Source organism: Lepidochelys olivacea (assembly GCF_965140295.1).
Source record: "Lepidochelys olivacea isolate rLepOli2 genome assembly, chromosome: 8".
NCBI lineage: Eukaryota > Metazoa > Chordata > Testudines > Cheloniidae > Lepidochelys > Lepidochelys olivacea.
Window position 1 is genome coordinate 91,944,925 of NC_140418.1, and position 20,408 is coordinate 91,965,332.

Here is a 20,408-nt window from a genome sequence, read left to right on the forward strand (position 1 = left end):
TCTTCAACTTCTTGTGGAATTTGGGCTGTGTGACAGGCGTCGGTTGGTCCTCCGAGCCCCTAGGGGCGATGGAGAGCAATGGTCTCCGTGGCAGGCCTCGGCCCCACCTCCCGGGCGTTGGGGAATTAGCGGGAAGGTGTGCCGGCCAGAGTCACTAGCGCGCCCCTCAGGCAGGGGAGCGCCGGGTTAGGGGAACGCAGGCCCACCCAACTCCACTGCGTTCCAGCCCAGGGGCCTAACAGTGACGGGAGGCGAAGGTCCCGCCGCTGGGTCAGCAGGGCAGTCCGCTGTTGGGCCCTTGGGCTACTTCCTATCCAGCCTCTCTCAGGCGGGTCGCTCCGGTCCCTCCATCTCCTCCGGGTAGTCCGCTGCGGGCTGCCCTGGTTCCTCCAGGTATTCCGCTGCGGGCTCCCCCTCGGTATCGGACTCACGCTGGCCCGGGCTGTAGTCAGGCCCCTCCAGGTCCTCGGTGTATTCAGTGGCCGGCAGCCCTGGTTGCCACAGGCCTTCCCCCCGGTCAGGCTCCTCCTTGCCCAGGGCTTCGCCTGGGTCAGCAGCAGGATCACGAGGGAGCAGCCTGTGTCTGTCTCCCTCCCTGGTGCTCTCCTCACTGGGCAGAGAGCCCTGCCCTTTGTACTTCCTGTCCCACCCTTCCCCTTCCGGGGATTGGCAGAAGCTTGGCCTGGCCCCTTCCACTCAGGCTCAGAGGGTGGCTCTTTACCCTCTGGTTCGGAGGGGAGCCACCCTGGCTCCCTACAGGCTGACTATGTTGTAGCTGTCATAATCCTTACTTTAGACAAATGCAAACACTTCCTATCCCCTGACAGGTGTCAGATGCATAACAAAACCTTGTATTCAAGTAAACTCACTGATTTATTTTTTATATGGGCCTATTTGACAAATATGGATTGGGCTGCTAGGACAAAATTAAAACTAGGGTTAGTGAAACCCTGGCCCTACTGACTTCAGTGGAGTTGGAGTTTTACTCTAGAAGTCCAAGACTAATGCTCAAGTTGAATATATCTTGGAACTGTGCACAATTAGTCTGATTTCTATAAGAGTTATGGATCTGACTTCAATAACATTTACAATAAAACGAAGCTCTAACCTAGCAGCTTTCCTTTTGTTTTAGGCTCTCAAACATTTCAGTCTTTCTTTCCCTCTTTTTTTTGCTGCTGCTGTCAGGTATAATATGACATGTATGTGCCTTTTCCAAGGTTTATTTCATTTTGTCTATGCTCAGTCACAGATTCTGAAGTATAAAAACCAAGAATACTGTGCTGGAAATGGCCCACCTGATGATCACTTTAGATAAGCTATTACCAGCAGGACAGTGGGGTGGGAGGAGGTATTGTTTCATATTCTCTCTGTATATATAAAGTCTGCTGCAGTTTCCACGATATGCATCTGATGAAGTGAGCTGTAGCTCACGAAAGCTTATGCTCTAATAAATTGGTTAGTCTCTAAGGTGCCACAAGTACTCCTTTTCTTTTTGGCAGCTCTAAGGATATACGAGAAGCACTGTCTGGGAATGCAGGAATGTGGGATACATGTTGCAGTGTGTTCTATAACAAGATAATGCATGATCTACCATGCAAACATGATGGCATTGTACACAGAAAGAGAAGATTCATACTCAAGTTCAACAGCTGGAAGGGCACTGAGCTATAAATTACAGTATTGCCCCCTCCGCCTTCAACCCAGTAAATGTCTCTTTCCTTCTAAAGTTTCCTTGTCTTAAGGAAAAAATAAATGATTGTAGAGTCAGATGTTAGCACTGAGTAAGCGAGAGAGTGGAGCTAGTATTGAAGGACAGAAACACCATTTCAAAGTTAGAAAGCAAAAGACTATGGAATCCTCCTATTCTGAAATCCCACATACAATGAGAAGGGAAAGAATAGAAAATGAAGATCCCAGGATCCCTCAGAAGGCCTGAAATACAGTCAGACCCGGACAAGCAAACGATAGCAGAGTGGATGTGGCTGTTATTCATGGTCAATGAATCACAGGCTAACAATCACAACTACAACCTGAAAAAGTCAAGGGCATGGAACTTACTTATGTCCCAGGGCTGTAATAACTCGCCCACCCCATTGCAAATTTTACTATTCAATATGTGTTATTTATGCATTCTTCCAGGCAGGCACTTTTTGTCATTATATTTTATCATCTTTCCAGAGTACTCATGTTATGTGTGCAGTTGTGAATATACACTAGAGCACACAGAAGGCTAGGCTCAAGAGCACTGGAAAAAAAGCAATACTATATTCTTCCATCACGTGGACATTAATCAACAAGCTAATGCTTAGAGAGGGGAAATTACCATTTGTATACAGGTTTCAGAGGGGTAGCCGAGTTAGTCTGTATCAGTAAAAACAACGAGGAGTCCTTGTGGCACCTTAGACTAACGAATTTATTTGGGCATAAGCTTTCGTGGGATATAACCCACTTCATCAGATGCATGGTGCGGAAAATACAGTAAGCAGGTATAAATATACAGCACATGAAAAGGTGGGAGTTGCCTTACCAAGAAGGGGGTCAGTGCTAATGAGGCAAATTCAATTAGGGTGGATGTGGCCTCCAGGAAGTCAACTGTTGGGAATGGGCCACATCCACCCTAATTGAATTGGCCTCGTTAGCACTGACCCCCTTCTTGGTAAGGCAACTCCCGTCTTTTCATGTGCTGTATATTTATACCTGCTTACTGTATTTTCCACTCCATGCATCTGATGAAGTGGGTTATATCCCACAAAAGTTTATGCCCAAATAAATCCATTTGTATGCAGTCTCTTTAGGGAGATAAGTTACTAACTTTAAAATCTCTGCCACCACTGGACCTTGACCACTGACTTGACTGGTCAAATGCTACATGGGGACCAATGCAAATATTAGAGATTCAAAAATTCATATAGAAACTACTCATTGACTTTATAGTGATGTGCGGGGGGGTTTCAATAGGTGAGTGTGGGCATATTACCTGGGGGAAATAGATCTTTGGAGCTTTCATTCACAGCTCTGTAGGTCTCATCTACAGCTGCTTCATGCAATGGTGCTCGAAGGATAACAGAGATATAGCCAAGTGCGGGTGTCATCCGTTACCCAGCCTCCTGTTGTTTCCAGTGTCAGACTTTGGGAATAAAAATAATTGTATATCCGCATGTCATGTAGGATGATACCTCATTTTATGACGTACTGGGTAATGGTCTTCATGGAAGGGAAACAGCACTTTGGTTATTGATCTGTGACCTTGTGAACTTTAACTGATATCTGACACTGGCTACAGACACTTTGGTAAAGCTTGCTGTGGATAAGAAGTAGGAGCTAAGTAGCTTTTAATAATAAGGTAATTTAACTCTGATTTGCAATTAGAGCATCATTTGCAGCTGTTGAGGTGCATTCCATGTCAGTTTATGAAGCACCTGTTTGCCAAAGTGAGTGTGGATATAAAACATATTCAAAAAATAAGTCAATACTTTATGGGGACCAGGTAGCTGAGTACTAATAAAATACATAGCATGTCACCTCTAGTCTACTCATTCAAATCCTGCTAATTTCCATAGAGATTAAATATTTTCGGTAGATGTTGACTGTTTAGAGTCCTGTGTGAAATGAGTTGGTGGGCTCAGTTCAGTTCCTCTTGTCCTCTTTACAGCTGGCGCTAATGTTAGCAATGTTAGCAAAAAGGCCAAACAATGAATGGTCATGGAGCGTGAGCTACCATTTCAACCCTAAGCAGTGGTCCCTTCCAGATAAGGGTTAAAGCTCTATTTTTCACTGGTGGGTGGTGTGGAAAACTTGCATTGCCGCTATCACCTGTGCATTATTTATTCTATGCATTTCCTGAGCATACCCTAATAGAGCAGGAGAGCATCAGATGGCATTCCTTTAGAGACCCCATTTTTATATATCCCTCTTCTATATCTGTGTTAGTCTGCAAATATAATAGCAGTTCTAGTTCCAAAGCATTGTATCTGTATTAATTAATCCCCACAAGGGCCCTCTTAAAGATAAGTATTATTGTCTCCATGTACAGATGGGAAAACTGAGGAAAACAGACACTATGACTTACCCAAGGCCATACAGCAAGTCACTGGGAAGCCAGGATTGGAACGTCAGTGGTCCAGGCTCCTAATCTTGTGTTCAACCCATTAGACCCTCCCACAGGTGTCTATTAGCCCATTGATGTGCAGAGAATTTATGTGCATACATCCTATTACTATGAATGGGAGCAACATGCACATATTCCCCATTAATCAGCTCTCTGGATGCCTATGGTGTTTCCACGAATTATTGTCTAGGGCACAGCATTTATTTTCTGGTGACTTCATATTCCGACGTGATGAGCCCCATATGTTCAAACCTGTTGGCACCTCCCAACAGGATTAACAAATTACAATAAAATGTGTGACTTTTTCTAACAGAACCTTCGTGTGTACGGGTAATGCACACCCTTCCCAGATCCCATTACACCAGGGTTCATTGGGAGGTCACAAATAGGGGCAGCAGTGGTCCCATGTGGGGCTCTGTAACTTTTATAACCACTGTAAAAAGGAGTTTTTACACTTTCCTGGGGAAAACTGAGGTATTTTGTAGAGGTTTCACTGACGTAAGGTCAAACAAGATCTCTTGCCAAAAATACTATGGCCTGCCTTTCTACCAATCAGTGCATAAACATTCTGTGCTGCACTCTGTATTGTTGCATAACTGACAGACTATGGTAAACATTGGATTCAAGATACTTAGGCACAAAATAACAATTTTGTGGTTTCCAAGTGATGAAAACACTTTGCAAATAAAGCATTTGTCTCCTGAGAATTACACCATCTAATTTAATTTTCCCCTAAATCAAATAGTGTATTAATCCCCAATTGAAAACATGTTTCAGTTGCACAAACAATATTTAAATAATCTAATAGAGACATCTTTTATAAATATGTGTAAACAAATTCCACCGAAACTAATGAGGGGGCTATAAGTAATAGAAATGCCAAGTGCCAGTTAACCAGAAAAACTCAAACATCATAAATCTGTCTCCAGCTTTCTCATATATACTAATGGATGGGTACTCTGAGCCTAAATATTTAACAATCAATCACTCAAATACCTATCCTACACTATTAAATGTGTCCTTTTTAAATAAATGCAACATTTAGCTGAATTTCACATAAAACTTGCATATATTTCACCCGATAACAATAGGCACCCTTTTTGAAGACCATCCTTTTTAAGAAATAAAGTATTTAGCTAGCGGGGGAATTACATAAGCCATGTACCTATTAAAAATAACACACATTGTTTTTCCCTAATAGTGCTGACGGGTAAAATCTACCACAAACCATTATTTTCTACCATACAGTATTGTACACCCTGGCTCCAGTTCCTGGTGTTTATCAGGACCAGATTGGCAGCCTAGGCTGCTGAAATCCAACACGATATTGAACGAAACTGTGAATTATTTACATAGAATTCTGTGGCTCTTTGTGCCACCAGACTATATTATGTCTCTTGTTGTAATTTAAGCCCTTTTCGTTTGTGTCTCCTGAGAGAACTGAAGTACATGGAAGATGCTGGTGACTATCAGCCTTCACAGACTAGACCTTCAGTGTTTTGTTACGCATTAGAAGTATTACTATTTGAATTTAACCACTTTAAATAAGTAAAATGTAAGTAACCATTGACAGCTATGATTTACTCTCCCTTCTCAATTATTTGATTTAAAATCTGCATCCATCTGCTGATTTATTAAACTGTGTATGGTGCACAGGGATAACCAGAATTCTCCTTCTGTGAAGCACGGTAATGGATAGACACTTCTCATGCACTTAGGGAAGTTATAAGCTGACATGCTTATTTAGTACTTTCAACAGAGCTACATTTTTTAAAAATGTGCATTAAAATAATCTGTTATCAGTTGTCCTTTTACAATTTATAATTTGTTGTTTCCAGTGAAGAGCACAATATTTTCAACTGCTGCCTTTAAAATCCACAGCCAGGGACACCAGGTTTTAATGGGGCTGCTTCAATATGGCAAATCCTATGCTCCTTTCCACTATACCTGCTGTTTTCTTTACTTTCCCAGCTAGACGGTTTACTTCACAGGAAAAGGCTGAACCTTTTTTTCCGCAACAATGGCTCTTGTTTTTCACTGATCAACAGAAGGAGGCCAAGTATAGTATCTTGGGGGCAGATGGCACAGCCCTTAATTGGCTCCCCTTGCTCTCCTGTCTAGACCTGCTGAGACTGATTCTGTCCACATGGAGGAGGCCATGGGCAGATATTAATACTCCCTACTGGAGTAAGTGGACAGGAAAAGGAAGGAGAGTCCAACCTCTTCCTCTTCTTGCTAGCCAGGAACACAGCTTGTAGTAAACAACTCACTCCCGCTCTTGAGCAAGTGGGGAGCAGGGGACTCTCTGGTCTGCTCCTGGGGCAGTACAGTCATGCATTGACTCATGGCAGATTGTAAATTTTAACCTTTCCCTTTATGATTAGCTGTGAAAGATTTTACAATGCATGCTAGAGCTGGCAGTGATGCTCTTTGTCACAGTTGTTTTCATGATACGAGGCGGTTCCAACAGCCTTAATGCCACATTTCTTTTTTCTCTGGTGTGATGGGTTTAGGTCTCACCTTCAGCATTATTTTAAAACTTCAGGGCCCAGTTGAGGGGTCCGTACTCACAGCAGGATGAAATTCACTCCTCAAAACAGATCTGAAATGGGACTTAAGTGGGGCTTAGATCCATGTACTGCCTCTCTGCACTGGTGAAAAGAGTGGTGAACTTCACACGTTGTGGAGCACAGAAACTCATAGCAGTTTAATGGGGCGAGACTGATGTGGAGTGACAATTTTTCCAGATCACGTGAGACATCCCTGTGTCTAGCAAGGCATTTGGACTCTGCTTATCAATGAGTTTTTAGTTTGTTATTTATTATTTATGTTATACTAGTGCCTAACGGTCCCACATAAGAGTTTACATTCTAAATATCCAAGGTAGACAAAGTGGGGAGAAAGGAATTATTATTATCCCAATTTTACAGACAGGAAACTCAGGCAAAAAGAGATTAGAACACCAATGCAGCAGACTGCTTAAGAACATGCTTAGCTTTAAGCCTAGTGCTTAAGCCCTTCCCTATCTAGAAAAACATTTCAGCCCATGCTTTACTTTAAGCACATGCTCCCACTGGGACTCAATCAGGAATTCAGCCCATTTCTAATCAGTAAACCTGAGTAGACAATATATGCCTTAATCTCTGGTTTCTTTAAATCAAATCTGTGTCTGTCAGTTGTGGTCTAAAATTCGACCTGCTGTGAAATGGTTATTATCTGGGGTGAAAAGTCCTTGATCTCCTAAATGTTCATACAAACAAATGTAAAAAAAGCCATAATTTCATCCTCAGAATTGGGGGGGGGGGAGACCTCAAATAATAACACATTACAACTCAGTTCAGTGCAAGAGCTATTGCTGCTTCTCTGGAGTAGGCAACTATCATGCACTGTTCAGTGCATCTTCCTACGTACGTCATCTCAGTGCTGGTGCAGCAAAAGGAGAAGAAAACCAAGCAATATCCATTAGCTTCTGTTACATCAGCAATGCAGCAGACTACAAGGGTTGTCAAATGAAAAGAGACACGATTAGCAGGGGGAAAATGCATTGTATTTTCAAGTTCCTATGAGGGTAACAACATACAGCAGAAAGAAAAAAAAATTAAACTCTGTAAAACAAAGTAGTTGACAGCATCCCTTTCATTCTAATAAGGTTGGATAATGCAATCTGTGGACAGGTACTACAGAGCACGAATAACATTTATAGGAACATTTTCCAATTTCTTTCCAGCCTAAGGCAATAAGTTGCCATTCATTTCTTCAGAGATTAATCTTGCTTTGTCAAAAAGATGTAGATTAAGGGGCTTTGTTCATGAATGACTTTATATCCCATGTGAGTATGATTTTCATGAAAGTTACACAGGATATTGACTCCCCCAAACCTCACCCATGGAATGTCTCTGAGTACTGGTGACTGCAGGTTTATTCCTGGGGCACCTCTGACAGTTTACACCTGGCTCTTGGACTTCTGAATAAATATGTATTTTTGCTCTTTGGTTTGTTGACAATATTCACAGTCTAAATGGCAGGAGATGACAAGTATGTCTTGAAGAATCTTGGGAAGCCGTCAAGAGACCTGGGAAAGGAATAAATGTTACATGCACTGATCTAGTAAGGTGCTGAGTGTTCTTAACACCCTTTGACTTCAAAGAGATTTGTGAGTGCTTGGCCCCTTCACTGGAGGTTCTTAGAACTTTGTAAGGTTGGGCCCCCAGTGTGCATGTTTTGTCCAGTCACTCCTGTCATTCAAATCTGAACTCCTGTCATCTGGGGATTATTTTATGATTGGCAGTTGAGCACAAACAAATAAACAATTAATTAATGATTCGTAGACATACTCCCAAACGATCATATTACAGATCACACTCTAGAGGCCTGATTCACCACTGTGTTACTCCAATTTTATACCAGCATAACTCTACTGAAATCAACAGCATTACTGCATCATTAAATCAGAGTAATGCTGTAGTCATTCAAGCTGGAAGTCTTCTCTTGAAAATATTATTAAAATTATCTATACAGTGACCTCAGAACAATCAGACCACTTCAAATTGTGAGCTCATCAGATCAAGGTAACCAGTCACCCTGGGTCAGTACTTGGATGGAATGCCTCGATGGAATACTTGGGTGCTCTATGTATTGCTGTAGATATTGATGTCCGCAGGATTCAGTAGTGGAGAAATGCCCCAGCAGGGTGCCTCCACCCAATACAGGCAACCACTTAAAAGCTCATCATGTGTTATAACAGTAGGGTAGTAGCCCCAGTGTTTAACCACAATTCTAGAGCTAGTCAAAACATGGCACAATTTTTTGTGGAAATCTGACATTTTTGTAACCATGTCTACCAAATTATCACCTAGATAATGCCATTCTGCCATCCTCCATTTCTGCTGTAATTTTTATAGGCTGTGGTACATGTTATTCATGAGAGAGTGCTGTTGCTATGCATTGTTGAACAGGTGCCATATTTCATCCCAGACTGGCTTCCCTTCAATACAAGGCAAAGCATGTTGGAGTGGGGGGACATACCCTGGTGACAGATGATTTAAAAATGCCTGAGAGAAAAATTTGTATTATATCCTTCTTTGTAGACATTGTAAAGCCCCCTTGCATGAAAGGAGCTATAGCAATGCTAGAACATGATCATCATAAACACGTCTAAAAATAAAAGATCGCAACTTGCAAGATACGTGCTACAGGAAAATGACAACTCACCAAATATAACATCCACCTACTTACTTCTATTAAACAGGTGTATCATGAAATGGAGAGACAGAAGCCACCCAGATAATATTTATTCCACGAGCTTGTTACATTTAAAAAAGAAATCAAGAAAATAAACACTAATAACACAGTAGCACTGGTATCAGAGGGGTAGCCGTATCAGTCTGGATCTGTAAAAGCGGCAAAGAGTCCTGTGGCACCTAACAGACTAACAGACGTATTGGAGTATAAGCTTTCGTGGGTGAATACCCACTTCGTCAGATGCAGTAGCAGTAATATCTTCAGGCCAAGTACTGTAAATTCATAATCAACTGTGGCTTGATGTTTTGCCAGTCCCTTCGGCCATGCAAAAAGTTTATAGCTTCACATAGCCAACTGGCATGCAGGTTACCATGTGGTTCATCTCTATTCACAAAAGTCAAAGCCCAGCCCAGCAGTATGAGTTTTTCCTTGCAAAGCCTGTTTGACTTTTTGTTGCATTAACAGTCAGGTCACGTTTGGAGGTTGATGGTAAATATGGACTGTTTAGGTCTCAATATATCATGAGGCAGCAGAAAGCTGGGAAGGAGAGTAAGAGTTCGGAACAAATACAAATAGCTAAAAAAAAGTATCCAGCATGATTTGATTTGTCTAAGGCACTGCCATTTGTTGGGGCTGGTATGTGTTGGGTGCCTTTGGAAAATCCCAAATCCTTGTGTTGCGAGACAAAACATTTTCTGTTTGCAAAGATGATTCATCGGATTGAAAAAAAAAAAGGAAGGTTTTTGGATATAACTTGGACCACAGCAATGAATTGCTTTGGACTCTTGGAAGAAGAACAATAGATGGAAACAAATGCAAGATCAGCCAAGCTGGTGGGAGTGATGAGCCTTTCTTTAGTCACAAGCAAATCAGTCGTCAGTGGTTCTTAATTGTGCTGTCCTAGATTTTCCAGATGTTTGGAAAATTGGAAAATTAAACCAGTTGTACACCTTTACACAATCCTGCTCTGTTTTGTTAAAAGCCTACACATTTAAATGTATATACTCCTTCCATTCTCCCCTGGATAGTGCTTTGTGCTCTGGCCATGTTGGTAAATTCTGATGTAGATGCACATAATATGATGCTCCCTTTCCTTGTGTAGTGAAATCGTTAACAATATTGACATTTAAAATATCTTTGGCATCTGAGTTTGCACCTGTTGAAATGAGCAAGGCAGTTCACACCTCAGAACGATTGTTTCAGGCTCTCACCAAACTCAGATATCTCTGCATCACTTACACTCACATTATGTTATGAAAGTTTCCTTTGTCACCATAACAGCTACACACAGCCTTTAAAAAAATTAAAGCTGGAATTCTAAAGAGCAATGGAGAAGTCTGCCCATGTCCCATGAGCTAATCCTTCATGACTCTAAAAGGGGGTGCGCCTCCACTTTGGGTGAAAACACTGGCAGCCTAGAAGACCTTTTCCAAAACTATCTTATCGGATGCTTATTTTTTTCACTAGGTTTCCGGGATTTCCAACAATGAGCCTTTCCTTTGCTGGATCACCATTTAACTTCCCTCATTGCCAATACACTTTTTGCTAACCTCCCTCCTTCCATATCAAGGAAGCCTGCTTTTCCCCAGAAAAGACGATGAGGTGTGCAACCTATGCTGGGGCCAACAAGAGAGCAATGGGCAGCTAGGATTGTCATGGGAAGCAGGTGGCCAGGCTTATTGCTCTCACAAGCTCGGGGTCTCCTGTGCAATGTGCCTGAGCGCCATTAAACGTTGGGAAACAGGAGTGCTCAGTTCACCCTAAGGCCTGACACAAGAGGGGACATTTTTCAACATTAAAAGACATATCTGCAGTCCCACATCTTTTAAAACATTCAACCCAGCTCCTATAAAGGTGCTCAGAGTGCACCTGATGCCCGTGGAAAACTTTAAGAAGCTTTCTGCTTGGGAACATTTCTTTCAGTGGCATGTTAACAAGGTCTTTGTTTCTCAGCTATAGTTCCTCTTGTATTTTATTTTCCCACAGAAGCTATCGTCCTCTGTTTGCAAGCCTATTGTTCTTTCTGTGGGGCAATTCCAGTCCACTTGGGCAGAGTCACTGGGTTACATGTTGAAGAGATCAGAGGGACTGAGGGAGGACAGTGGCAGTCGAACTACTCCACAGCCACTGCGGTAACCCCAGGCCTGAAGGAGCACCAAGAGCCAGTGTCTTCCCTGCCCTTCACCCGGACACTCTGTATAACTGTGCGTCCACTGACCTAGCCACCCAAGATCACCTGCAGTTGTAATGCTGAGCCCGTGGCTGGATTGTTGGGCCTGAGCCTTGAGAAAAGCAGTCTTGCCCCTCTCATATCCATTCAGAATGCTGCTGCAAAGATCTGTCTCCTAGCCCATTGCTTTGACCATTTCACTCTCTCTCTGCAGCACTCCACTGACTCCCCTGTTCTGTCTGTGTTCACTTCCAAAGCCCTTCACAGCCTATCCCTGACCCCACTTAGTTGCTCTCATTCACTAGCAACCTATCCTCTCACCATGATGCCAGCCTCCATTACCCACTTGTTACATTTGCCAACCCCTTTGTGCTTTCCCCCCTGTGGCCCCTCACGCTTGGAAGGCACTCCCATAAACATCTGCAAAGCTACCTCATTATCCAGCTGCAAATCCTTCCTCACAATTCTCCTTTGCCATGATGGCTACAAAAAGCTTGACAACAGTTGCGCTGGTAGTGTCCCAAGACCACCACTGACCAAAACTGTCTCATTGTTTACTTGTGCCCCACCCTCATCTGTCTGTATTCCGCAATTGTCTCTTATCTAATAATTAGATTGCAAGCTCCTTGGGGGCAGGGACCATCTTTTTGTTATGTGTTTGTACAGCGCCTAGCACAATGGGGTCCTGGTCCATGACTAGGGCTCCTAGATGTGACAGTAGTAATAATAATCATCTTAAAGCATGAGCCTTTCCTCCTTGAGCTCAATGACCAAGCTCTGATGCCATAAACTGTAGCAGGCTCATCAACCTGTATATGTGGCCCAGACTCCAGTAGAGGAGGACAGAGCACCATAACAAGTGTGTGTTGGTTACATAATGCCAGCATGCAGGGAGCATCCACAGACTAGGATGGTATATTGTACAAGAATGGCAGATTCCCTAGTCCAACCCCAGCCCCAGGGGGAAACACACAAGTTCTGGTACACCCAGCTGCCTCTGTTGGTGGTAGGATTTACTTCTATAGCAACTACCTATCCTGCTACAGAGGATGATGACTGCAGGATGGGAATGATCACCTGGAGAGGATGGGCTCCTGAGAAGCAACAAGCCTGGGTGCATGCAAACATCTTAGTAATAAGGGGAAAGCAAACTTCAGAGAACTTATTTGGGAGAGGCTGTTACCAGAGATATTCTATCTAAATGCAACTTTTCTCCTCACATTTTCACCAGACCAGGTCCTCTTTAAGTAAGCCCCAGAGTGATGACAACTAGGGCCAACAGTTTCAGGCTTGAAGTTGGGCACCTAAAATCCATTTTAGACACCTCATTCTCAGCGAGCTGATTTTCAAAGGTGTTGAGTGCCTGCTGCTTCTTATTTCAGTGGAAGTGCTCGGTGCGCCTCTGAAAATCAGCCCTCTTCGTTGCCTGACTAGATTTAGCTGCCCACCCTGAAAATTCTGGCCAATGTTTAATATTAACAAACAGTGTCTAGTATCTTCTAACAACTCCCCTTCATCTGACACAGAATTGAGACGCCATGATCAAGATGGGCCTGATCTAAAGCCTACTGAAGTCAGTCAGACCCATGTCATCAACGGTATTTAGGCATCTTGCACCCGTGGATTTCTCTGGGTGATAGGTGCCTGAATACCTTTCAAGATCAGAGCCTTCCCACTGGCTTTGGAATATGCCTGCTTTGAGAAGGAAGACACCTTTCTCTGTTGATGCATTGTTATCCCAGAGTCAGGGCTGCAACCGCCACTATAAAGACTGGCTGTCCTTGCAAAAAAACACTTAAAAATCAAATTTCCTAGCTAAATGGCAGCAATGTAAATTTCACACACACTGCACATCATGGGATGGCCAAAAGGGATGTCACCATCTTCAGCCTTTTTAAAGTAAGCCTGTCTATGGTAACTACTGTGCCTGAATGGCTGCAACATATTAGGCTCTATAACGCAGTATGAAGAGCTGTGATCCATTCTGTGGCGTAAGGAAGGGGAGACATTGTAAAGCAGCCAGTGCAGGCCTAAAAGTATGGCCGCTTTGAGAACCGTAGTATAGTGTTCCTTCTGAGTTACTTCTCACATAGCCTCATCCGAATGTGCCCACAGGCCTGAATTTGAGTTACGATTACATAAATCTCCATCACAAATTTATTGCCATAATTTATCAGCTCGTGTTGCTGAATGGCCAAGTAGTTAATTTTAAAATGAAGTGGTGCTATTTTCATTAATACCCTTGTGCTAACTACCTATCAAAACACTCAGCGGCAATTAATACCATGTTGCTGAAGTATTGAACCAATAAATATTTCCAGTCATGGCTTGTCTTTGGCGGATAAAAGACATTAGACTAACCCACTGCCTTAATAATGCTTTCCCCTTCCTTTTCTTTCCATATCATCAGAAACATTTACATTTAAGGAAAAGATTAAATAGCTAGATCAGCCCATAACATGAATTTAAAAGGCTGTTGTTTCATGACATATAAGTAATCCCCTGAGGAGATCATTGTAATAACAATAAGCCTGAAAGAAGATTGAAAATTTCTGAAGATTATATATCATCAATACAAAAGCAATTTGGCATAGTCTGCATTAGAAAAGAGCCTAGATTGTCTAGAATATTGAAATTTGACATAAGTACACCGTAGACAACTTTCAGTTTGAAATTTCACTAGCCACTAACTCGCTAACAAATGCAACCTTATTGCAGGAGTGATATGTTTCAAGTTTGAATGTAACCTCCCATTCCTGTAGTTTTCAGAATATGCTTCTGTTATCGGTGAGAAACAGAAATGGTCTTAGAAAGTTCCTTTTGTTTACAGCAAATGCACATTAAACCCAATTTGCACATTGCAAAAACCTATGGCAATGAAAGAAGTTAAAATCTCTTCTTGTTTTTGTAAAGTTCAACCTGGATGAGGTCAATGGGGTTGAACTCCATGAAAAAATATGCTCGGTAAAAATATTCTTAGTGCCACTGCCGGTCTTAAATTCTTGGCTAAGTTTATTTTTTTACGACTTCCCAACAAACCTCTGTTTCAGCTACGATCTTTCAAACACTGTGCTGTAATATGCTGTGTGTGTTTGTGTGTGTGTAAAATCTATGCAGAGTAAAGTACATGTTTCGATGGGATACTGCTCATATAAATCTGCCTGTAAACAGGTTCTATTGTTTCTCTTAGTTTCAGCCAGATGTAGTAGCAGAATGTATTATGGAAATCTCTCCTCCGTGCATAGAAATACAAGAAAATTAGTTCTGGAGCCAAAGCCATGCTTGAATGTGCCGAGGACTGGCAGCTGCTTAGGAGTATTGGACTAGGACAACATTGGCTTAAACACAGCATGTCAGTATTTCAACTTACCATGTGAGCCTGTAATAGGGGCTGCACCACTAAATGGAACAGTAGAATGCTTAATTTTTACAGTCAATAGTATACACTATTACATATTGTCTTTACCTAAGGCCATTTGTGATTGTGGATAGTTTGCACTTGGCTAATATTTGCTGTTAATCAATGGGACGCCCCCCTCTACCCCCCGCAGTGCTATGTGTATTCTGTATCCTTCTAGTGTACCTTTCAATCCGAGTGGAGCCATTTTAGTCAGAATAATAATGTGCACCTCCCATTCAACGATATTGATGCACTTTACAAGCATTAATTTATCCCTGAAAGTAGACAAATCTTATAGTCACCATTCTGAGTGATGAGGAAATTGAGAGTGCAGAGAGGTTAAATGACTTGATCAAGTTCATGTACAGTGGTAGATCTCTGACTCTCCATCCTGTGACTTGTCCAAAAGAAATATCTTTGTGCCAAGACTGTTTCTACATATGGGCTTCCCCCCCACTAAGTTTCCATAGATGTTAAGGCCCGAAGGGACCATTATGGTCACCTAAACTGACCTGAATATCAGAGGCCATAGAACCAAACTCTGTAATTCCTGCAGCAAGGCCATAACTTGGCTAAAATTTCCCACCAGTGCTTTCACCACTTCAGCTCTACCAGTGGAAGCATGAATGTAAACAGGGCTCCATGTGGCTGTCAGCATTTTAAACATCCTGTCTTCTAAGCCTGCTGAGAGTAGGTCCACCAGATATGATGCAGTACCACCATTCGAGATACATTTCTTAGTGTAGATAATGCCTACAGCAGAACTGAACTGTCAAGGGAGCTTTACTTCTTTACTTTAGGGATCCAGTCATGACCTTTGGCATATTTACTGCACATCTTCCACATAGCTTAATGAGAGTATATCAATTCCTCTCAGTGTGTAAGATCCACAGTGGAGGAATACCAAGAATGTTGCTGCATTTTAACACCATTTCTATGGGAGAGTCCTTTTCCTACTCTCTACACACAAGACGTCAAGAGAACACCTGAATACATCCCTCATGAGACTTTTAGGCCCAGAGCCGTCAGGGGGCATTTTAATGACCAGCCCTTATGTCTATAAAACACATAAATTATCTTGTGATTCTGCATTTGGCCATTGCATTGTACACCATGCCCACACAGTGACCGAACTGTAGTGTTCCATGAACATTTTTCAGTTGCATATAGTGCTTTGCAAGGTTTTTCTACTCAGACTTAGATACTGTTAGGGCTCGCACCTACAAGGTATTGAACATCCTGGCTCTGATCCTGTAAAGCATTTATGCACTTGCTTAAAATTAAGCAAGTGAGTAAGCCCATGGAGTAATTGAGGCTCATGGGAATAGACACCTGTAGTGTGGTCTGCTGTGAGATGAACAATTGCCCCAGTGGATAACAGATTGTGACCCGTATTCTATAGTGTTTTTCTCTTCCCTGGGTGCACTGGTGAGGTTGGAACTGTGTGATCGCATGTGGGTGGAGATGCAAATTCGGCAGTGGAGTCTGTTCTGATGAGCACCAAAGCCCACTGGTCACTGGTTGAACTGCTCTGCATAGTAATCACGTTCCTGGCCTCACTGCAGTTGGCAGCATTGTAAGTGGTAGATGGGGTGGGCTTGTGTCTGATCCTCCTCTGGCTGGAGGGTTTGCTGAATTAGTTTTTGCTCTGTACAAACAAAGGGGATAACTGTAAGCTCTGCCTGTGCTAGACCCAGAAGACCAAAACTTAAGAATACTGCCTTTTCCAAGGGAAATATAGCTTGTTCAGGTCAGTGGCCTTCTTAAGGGCAATATCCAATGCTTCAAAGTTTCTTAACACTGAAGAGCATTTTAATAAAATGAGATCTAGATATACAAGACACAGCTGACCATGCTGAGCTCACACAGAACTTGGGTGTAAGCCACCTTTATATCTTCCCTGATTCTGGGACCAACTACTGATCTCTTCTTGGCCCCTACTTCATCCTCCTCCTCCTCCTTGACCTTTCTGCTTTTGGCACTGCTGATCATCTTGTCCTCCCTGTGCTTTCTCAATACCTTCCTCCCTTGGCTTTCTTCCAGTGCCTTTGACGTGTCCTTCAGAATCTTTTGCCAGAACCTCCACCTCTATCCTGTTATCTCTGTTTGACCCTAAGGCGCTTTCCTTTGCCCTAGCCTCACACATTTGGTTTCAGTTATGAGCGCTAGCCTGGTGACTCTGAAACCTACCTGGCCACTCTTGACTTGGCTTTTTCCACCCAGCACTGTGTCTCAGACTGGCTGACATCTCTTCACATCTCACTATTGAATTATATTCAAAATGGTCCAAATGTAATGCCTTACATCTCCCCCGCCTCCCCCAGTTCTCTGCCATTGTCGCCAACACCATCTTCTTCCCTAGCACACGGGCCCATAACTAGAGCTGATTGAAAGTTTTTTTGTTTGATACTTTTTTCCAATGGAAAAATATGGCCTCTTTTTTGAAAACGTTTGTAAGTGTAGCTCGTCAGGTTGGTGACATCCTTGAAGACACTACCACTGAATTAAAGAATGAATGATGCACAGGACCCCCCCCCACTTAATTGTCTCTTTTCTTTTGCCATTCTAGCTTTTCCAAAATGGCCTCAGCTTTGGCAAAGTTACAGAATTGCAAAGGGAAAAAAGTGAGAGCCCCCCCACCTCCCCAAAACCAAACCAAAACACCAAACAAAGCGACTCTGGACACCACTTACGTCATTGCTCTTAGTGGAGGAAAAGGGAACTAAAGTAGAGGCAGGGATAACGTTACAAATTTTGACTTTCAGAAGTAAAATCATTCCAAGCTGACCAGTTTCAAAAGTTTTTGAAAAAATAGGTAGTAAAAATTTTCAACAACCCCTCCAAAAAACCCACAGAAAATATTTCCATTTTGAACACTGTGACATGGAAACAATTGCACATTTTTCTACCAGCGACATCCCAAAACCCAGGTTATCGTGTGCTCTCCCTTGTCTCACACATACCAGCCAGGTCCAAATTCTGCTTCTTTTTCCTCCCAAACATTCCTAAGATTGTCCCTTTTCTTTCTATCACAACACTCAGGACTCTCATTCAGGTCCTCCTTATCTTGCATACTGAATATCTCTCCCGCTTCTCACTCCCCCTACTCTTTTCTTCTCACTACTTCAGTCAATACAAAATACCACCATTAAGAGCATCTTCCTTGTCTATTGGCTTGACCTTGTCACTGCCCTCTTTTAATCTCCCCTCTTCCATATCAGGTTCAACCATCTTGTCCTTGCCTCCAAGGTGCTTCAAAAATCTGAGCTTATTCAATCTCCCCTATTTTCACTCTCCATTCTACTCTGCCAAAAACACCAGCCTTTGCTTGTTGATTGTCTGCATCTCCAACAAACTTCTCAGCACTTGCCTCCATGACATGCTTACATATATGCTGGACTACAAGGTCACTTCCCTCTCCTCATCCCATTTATACCATGACCTAGATATACTATCCTTACAACTTTGCATTAGCAGGAGATGGCCAATTTGGACCATCTGGACAGGACACCATACTTCCTGGATGGTCCTCTTTTCTCTACTGGCCATCTGTGTGTTCAATGTGGGTTTTTTTGGATGTAAGCCCATCAGGACAGGGATCATGTCTTTTTTTGTGTTTGTACAGTCTGAGCATTATCAGAATCAAGAATAAATAATAGTGATAACACATGAAGAATGAGGGGGGATTTGATAGCTGCTTTCAACTACCTGAAAGGGGGTTCCAAAGAGGATGGCTCTAGACTGTTCTCAGTGGTAGCAGATGACAGAACAAGGAGCAATGGTCTCAAATTGCAGTGGGGGAGATTTAGGTTGGATATTAGGAAAAACTTTTTCACTAGGAGGGTGGTGAAACACTGGAATGCATTACCTAGGGAGGTGGTGGAATCTCCTTCCTTAGAAGTTTTTAAGGTCAGGCTTGACAAAGCCCTGGCTGGGATGATTTAATTGGGGATCGGTCCTGCTTTGAGCAGGGGGTTGGACTAGATGACCTCCTGAGGTCCCTTCCAACCCTGATATTCTATGATTCTATGACTCTATAAGAGGTAGGACAGTCAAGAAAGTGCAGTCAGACGTGCAAGGCAGTGAGTGAGTAGAGGAGGGCATGACCAAAAAGGAAAAAAAGAGTTAATGAGTAACATTAGTGAGAGCAATTTCAGTTGACCAGAGATAGAAGAAACCAGATTTCAAAGGGGTCAGGGATGAATATGGGGTCAAGAGAAACTTTTGCCTTTTGACATTTAATAAACTTTTTAAAAAATTTTATGTTAATTTTTTATATCTATTCATATATGTGTGTAAAAAGCGTGCTGGCGAAAGTACCACACTCTCATCATATCCATAGAGCAAATTCTACAGGGCCCATGGCAACACACGGTTCCTTACACTGCCCTGCCAATGTGTCTCAATTCTGACCTGTAGCAAGGGACCACCTCCAGGGATCGCATAGTATGTCTGTCTCTGTGGCCCATCACTGGCCTCACTGCTGAAACTGCCAGCAAACACCCCTGTTGTGGCTGGAGCCTTTTTTGATGCGGTTACCCATGCACAGGGAAATTAACTGAGACAGTGAACTCATTTAACCAAACACTACATATCTCTATTTATAGAAACTGAGTGAAGCTGGTATAAAAATAACCAAACATTCTGGATACAAATTGTATTTAAAAAATCAGGGGCTTTTTTTTTTTTGCTGTCAAAATTGAATTTTCTACAAGAAATTTTGAATTTTCAACCATGCTTTGTGTGTGGAAAATTCAAGGTCTGATAGAAAACCACCCCATAGAAAATGTTGCCCAGCTCTAAAAACAAGTATGTTTGTGTAGTGATGGATTTATAGAAATACTGAAATGTGGTCATTTGATTAGACCTACTTAGTAAAAATGTTGAAATAGACAGAAGAGAACATCTACCTGTGTTCCAATTGCTGTAACTGGTCTAACATATTGTAGGGCAGATTTTCTTGACTACCAGCAAAACCTTCCTAGCTTTTCCTGGGCTGAATCGACTTTATGAAGTGAATATAATTATCTTTTTACCGTTGATGAACTGGATTATTCAATTGTAAATGGTTACCACAGAGATTTCATAGCTTCCAACAGAGAGAGTTGGAGAAGGTCCCAAGTTCACCTTTAATTTAGGTGACTTTTCTGGGATTAGTGGAAGAGGAGAGTTTGCCCAGTTTGGACCTTTTTGGTGTATTTGTCAAGTTCTCACTCTCCACCCATTTATTTGTTTTTTTAACTTGAAAGGTAATTCTGTGTGATGCATTTGTTTCTAATAAAAAAAAAAAGATCTCTTACATGGTCATTCAGGAGGAAAATGGGATGCAAGGAGTTAATTCTATGCAAGTATTACTCAGGTATGTGCAAAAATCAAACTTGGAGGTGGGTGTGAGCTGGAGACAAAAATGTGTTAAAGTATTTTGAACAATAGATAGTTTATAAGTGAAATAACACATGGCCTTAACTAAAGGTGTAATTGGGTGGAAT